General features: G+C 35.9%; 1 non-coding gene across 1 annotated transcript; it reads right to left on the bottom strand.

Moving 5' to 3' along the window:
• Positions 1–5005: 5005 nt before the first annotated feature.
• LOC127077850 (small nucleolar RNA R71) lies at positions 5006–5112 on the bottom strand. The gene has a single exon (XR_007787618.1). It is a non-coding gene; the product is annotated as a small nucleolar RNA R71 (small nucleolar RNA).
• Positions 5113–5471: the final 359 nt, after the last annotated feature.

Genomic DNA, 5471 nt, shown 5'->3' with positions numbered 1-5471 from the left:
GCCATGAGGAAACATTATAGGTCCATCTTGGTCCTCATCATTAAACAAGCAAAATTCCTCATCTTCTAAAATCCATAACTCCATCATCCAAGCTCCAAATGGTATCAAATTTGTGTTAAAATTGAATATAATTGAAATATATACAACTTTATAGAATGAGAAAAGTTAATTTGAAGCTCACATAAAAAGTTATTCAAGATGGAAAGAGGGTTCATTTGACTTATAACTTAGAAAATTTCTAAGTATGTTTGATTCTTCCAACTTCAAGGCAAACTTTCTCCATGTTCCAAGCTTCAAATTGAAAAAGTACCAACATAAAAGTTGTTACTTATGATAGTATATTTCCAAAGGTCCCAAGATCACTTCATTTGGATGATAATTGAAGGGCTTACATATGAGTTCTTTCCATGGCTTAATTTGGTAAGTTTTGAACTCCAACTTTGTACAACTTTGCATGGACTCATGTGATGACTTCAACAACCTTTTGGCATGAATTGAAGTGGATTGCAATCATTCATTTTGCCTGAGCATGCACCTATGCACCCATGCAACATAATTATTCATTTTTTATTCAAATTTGGAAGGGTGTGGAAATGAAATGTTTGGCCTATAAATTAAAGTGCTTCAACTCATAATGAAAGAGGGACCTTACCCTAGATTTGTTAATCAATCCCATTAACTCAAAATGGAGAGTACCTTGAAGATTTCACTTGAAATCGAGATTTTGTTAAATTCCAGTTTGTGAACAAGAACTCCAAGGATGCATTGCCATTCTCATTCCATTGGACTTCTGCAAGTAAGAGGAGTAGAAAGCAAGAAGAATTGCACTAAGAATCGAGATCAAAAGCTTCTGACAGAAGGTGAATTTCCTCAAACTTCTTCTCTTCTATTATCCTTCAATTCTCAAGATCTGGACTCAATTTTGTGATGGCCGAAGTCCTACCAATGTAGGCAATGTTCCTGAGTTGTTTTGGACTAGAATCGAAGCAACTCAAGTTAGACACCTCAATTTTCATATCCACTTTTCTAATTATAGAGTGAGAGATGGAATAATTGGAGGTGATATTCGTGATCCTTGCATTTTTCTCTTTAAAATGGTATATGATCCATGAATTTCTGAAAACTTTTGATCTGACCAATCCGGTGGCCCTCACCGGAGAATATGACCGGAGCTAGGGCCCTGGTGGTGTGGTGGCTTGTCCCCCACCCTCAAATCTTCATTCCATGATTTAATCTGGTCCATTCTTTTTGATTACCAAGTGTGTGATGCATTAAATGAGTGTGCATGTGGAGCGCGCGATTGAGGCCATTTAATCTGCCACCTCAATTAATGAGGGAGATCTGATGGCTCGTGTTTTTTTTATTTGTTTTAATTTTCTAAATTGTTTTTTAATTAGCATTTTCTTCCAAAATTCATTATAATTTAATTTTTGATCCAAAAATCATGGGACCAACACCAAAAATTCACAAATATTTCCCTTTTCCCATTTTTGATTTAAAATTAATTTTTGGATTGAGTTTGATATTTTAGTGAATTTTGTGGTTTTTGACTTGTTTTAATTGATTTTTAACTACTTCTGACTTTTGAAAAATGCCAAAAAAATTAGTCAATGGTCCTTTGACCTTGTTTGACCTATGATAAATCCATTGGCCATTTCTTTGGTGTTTTGAGGGGGTTTAGGTTTTTGCCCTTTTAAAACTTATTTTCTTCATTTTTAAATTTGATTTAAATTGTTTTAATTGATTTATTGCTTTGATGAGCTTTTGTATTGACTTTGTGTTGACCTTACTTCTGTTTGGCCTTGGTCTTTGTTGAATTTGCCTTTGATTTGGTCAATAGCATTGGATTTAGGGGGTTGATGAAGTTTGAACTTCGTCCCTCAGGATGAATGAATGATATTGACCAAGTAAGGTTCATCCCTTTACCAATTTGGGTTTCTCTTCATTTATTTTCTCCATCTTCATCTTATTTCTTCCCCAATCATTTCTTTGCCGATGACTTCTCATGGATCAATAGCTAGTTGATTCATCAATGACCTTGTGTCAGATGAATCAACACGAGCTTGATTGAGATAGGTATATCCCCTCTTATTTTTGTGTGTGGTATGACTCAGGAGCTTGATCTTGATACCTTGTCTCTAGCATGCACTAACACCAACATTATTATTGACCGACCTCAGGTAGTTGTAACTTCTACATAAGTCCAATTACGATTGCTTAACATAGCGCTAAATTTGTCCCATAGGCAATAACATTTTTGTAAGTGAGATTGTAAGTCTCATATTCCTCATGATACTGTGTAAAGATTTTGCTTCTTTTCCATTTATGAGAGCTAGTGGCACACTTGTTGATTTTATCTAAGTTGGAACCCTTCTTATGAGTGATGCATAAGTTTATATCTTCATGCTTCTTGGTGGATAGTCGAGTGTTCTCCAAAAAATGACTTAAACATATTTTCTTAATTCACTAACATTCACTAACATCTTATTACATTAGCTTTATTTTAGTGTCATTTACTTCTTGCTTTTATTTTTTGTTATTTACTTTATGCTTTTATTTTAGCATCTTATATCATATTTTCTCTTTGCCCACTTGGGTCTATTATTTATGCTTTAGTTATTTTCACTTTGCTCACTTGGGTCATTGATAACATGAAATAATATCACATTTTTGGACTCGATTTAATTAAATTATATTATTATTTGTTTTGATTTATTTCATTTTATTCGATATTACTTGGTATTTTTCCTTTTATTTGTCTCAGGTAATTTATTTGAAGCATAAGTGAAAAAGGAAGAAAAGGGGTGCGAAAAGATAATGAAAAGCAAAATCCACAAAAGCCCAGCCCACAATTACAAGCCAGGAGCGTTGAACCTGTGACGACCGCCACACAAGGTGTGACGAGCGTCACGCCTTACTACCTTGTGTTACGAGCGTAACACATGGTGTGACGCCCGTAACACCTCTCTCCTATATTTTAGGCTCCAGAAGCGCAACAGAGGCACGTTGAAGCCTATTGTTACGCTTGACCCTTGGAACGTGAAGACTACTTTACGGAAAGGACTTTTGGAAACCGTTACAAAGGATACTAATATAAATAGCTGCTCTTAGCCAACCCTGAAGCTCTCGGTCTCTTTCCGCCGTGCAAACATATTTTACAGCATCATTTTTTCTGCAGCTTTCTACTTTTATTTGCAATTTTTATTTCCTTTTCCAGTCAATCTTTTAAGCACTAAATTAATTTTTTTTCACACAATAGTTTCTACACCGGAAACTATTGTGTATCTTTTACTAGATCTAACCTTACGTTAGATCCTAGAATTTTATTCCTTCGCTTTTATTTTCCTGTCCGATTGAAGAATTCAAGAACAAATCCAACCGGTCTGTGGTGGAGTTTTCAAGATTGCTATTAATTACTCAGGTTCTTTAATTTATTGTTTTAATTTATATATGCCCTGCATTACTGTTTATTTATATTGTTTGCCTGATATGGTTTTATTTAAGCATGATAATTGTTTAGACCTGTTTAGCATGTCCGGCTAATTAATTTAGATATCGGTATGTAAAGTAAACGGAATGAAGGAATCGAAACTAAGTTGGTTTAATTTCATTTAAAAATAAAGTCACTCTTTTTATGGCCTCAATTTACAGCATTAATCCCAAAGTTTTTGTACGAGAGTAAAAGACATAAAGAAGTTAAAAGCAATAGAGCGAAAGTTTGAGTTTTTAACTGGACAGTGTAAATTGGACATTAATCCTAAATCAGGGCGAAAGCAATTTTTAGAGTTAATTAAATTCTAATCTTTTTCAAAAAGTATTTTTAAAGGTTAAATGTGAGGACGAGAGTTAAGCATTTAGGTTTAATTATATAATCTAAGTCAACAGAGCGAGAGTTTGAGACGAGAGTGTTTAAACGGTTATTATTTTAATAAAAAGAGTTTCTATAGATCCTATTGTTTTCAAATAAATGATTTTGGACTTAACTAATAAGTGACAGCTACGTTAATATAAAGTCATGGTCTATTCAACAGAGCGAGAGTTTGAGAAAAGGCTTTTAATCAATAGTGTCTACTGAAAAGATTTATTTTAAAACCGAGAACCAACGAAGATTTGACTCCCTAATTACGATGAACTACATACTGATATCCGCTTAATTGATATTTAATTTAGATCTAGTTTTAGTTTTACTTTTCCCCCGAACAATCAAAGTATCATCCGCCTTAGCTTTACGAAGTAACCTTAGAAAACGGTATATCGATTCATAAGTCCTTGTGGGATCGATATCTTTTAAAACTACGCGATAGAACTGTGCACTTGCAGTTAGTACCCCATTCGACTCATAAAGTCGCGGTCAAGTTTTTGGTGCCGTTGCCGGGGACTTTTATTTAGTCGATATCGTAACTCTTCTGTTACGCTGTAGAGACTAAGGCAATTTTTATTTCTTCTTCTTTCATTGATTTGTATGCCACACACTCGCTCACAAGGCGAGCCGTTTTACTTACAAATCAACGACATTGAACTATATCTCTGAGTCTTACGACGAATTCGGGAATATCATGCTGCAAACAATCTCCCTCCTATCGAAGTGCCCGACCTCAAAAATCTTCTTCCTTCACCGATACCCGAGATGGGAGAACCAACTCGTGCTCTTCGAGATTACGTCGCTCCATCGCAAGATGAGCCGCATTCGAGTATTGCTCCACCCGCAATCGAAGCAAACAACTTCGAACTTAAGCCTTCGCTGCTACAGGCAGTGCAACAGAATCAATTATCTGGAAATCCTACCGAGGATCCAAACCTTCATTTATCCGTATTTGTCCAATACGCTGATACTGTTAAAGCTAATGGTGTCACTTCAGAGGCAATTCAACTTCGTCTTTTTCCTTTCTCGTTAAGAGATAAAGCTAGAAGATGGCTTCAGTCTCTTCCTTCTAACTCAGTCACAACATGGAATGAGTTGAAGAAAGTCTTTCTTGCCCGATATTTTCCTCCAAGCAAAACAGCTATGTTGAGAGCCCAGATAAATGGATTTAAACAGAAAGATAACGAGTCTCTTTTCGAAGCATGGGAAAGATACAAAGACATGATGAGACTTTGTCCACACCATGGTTTAGAGGACTGGTTAGTAATTCATACCTTCTATAATGGTCTCTTGTACAACACAAGATTAACAATAGACGCCGCCGCAGGTGGTGCGCTTATGGATAAACCTTATGCCGATGCTTATCAACTTATCGAAAGCATGGCCCAAAACCATTATCAGTGGGGAAGCGACCGAACAATGGGAGAAAAACCTCAAACAAAAAGTGGCATGTACGAGATAAGTAGCCTTGATCATGTGAATGCAAAAGTGGAAGCCCTTGCCCAGAAAATTGAAAGTTTGAATGTATCACCTCCAGCCACCGTGGTTGCCGCAACTCAGAATTGCGAAGCCTGTGGAATCCAAGGTCACACTCCTGCAGATTGTCAAC

The sequence above is a fragment of the Lathyrus oleraceus genome, chromosome 4, assembly GCF_024323335.1.
Source record: "Lathyrus oleraceus cultivar Zhongwan6 chromosome 4, CAAS_Psat_ZW6_1.0, whole genome shotgun sequence".
In the NCBI taxonomy this organism is placed as follows: domain Eukaryota; kingdom Viridiplantae; phylum Streptophyta; class Magnoliopsida; order Fabales; family Fabaceae; genus Lathyrus; species Lathyrus oleraceus.
The sequence above is the reverse complement of the archived record's forward strand: the minus strand, read 5'-3'. Positions and strand labels throughout refer to the sequence as shown.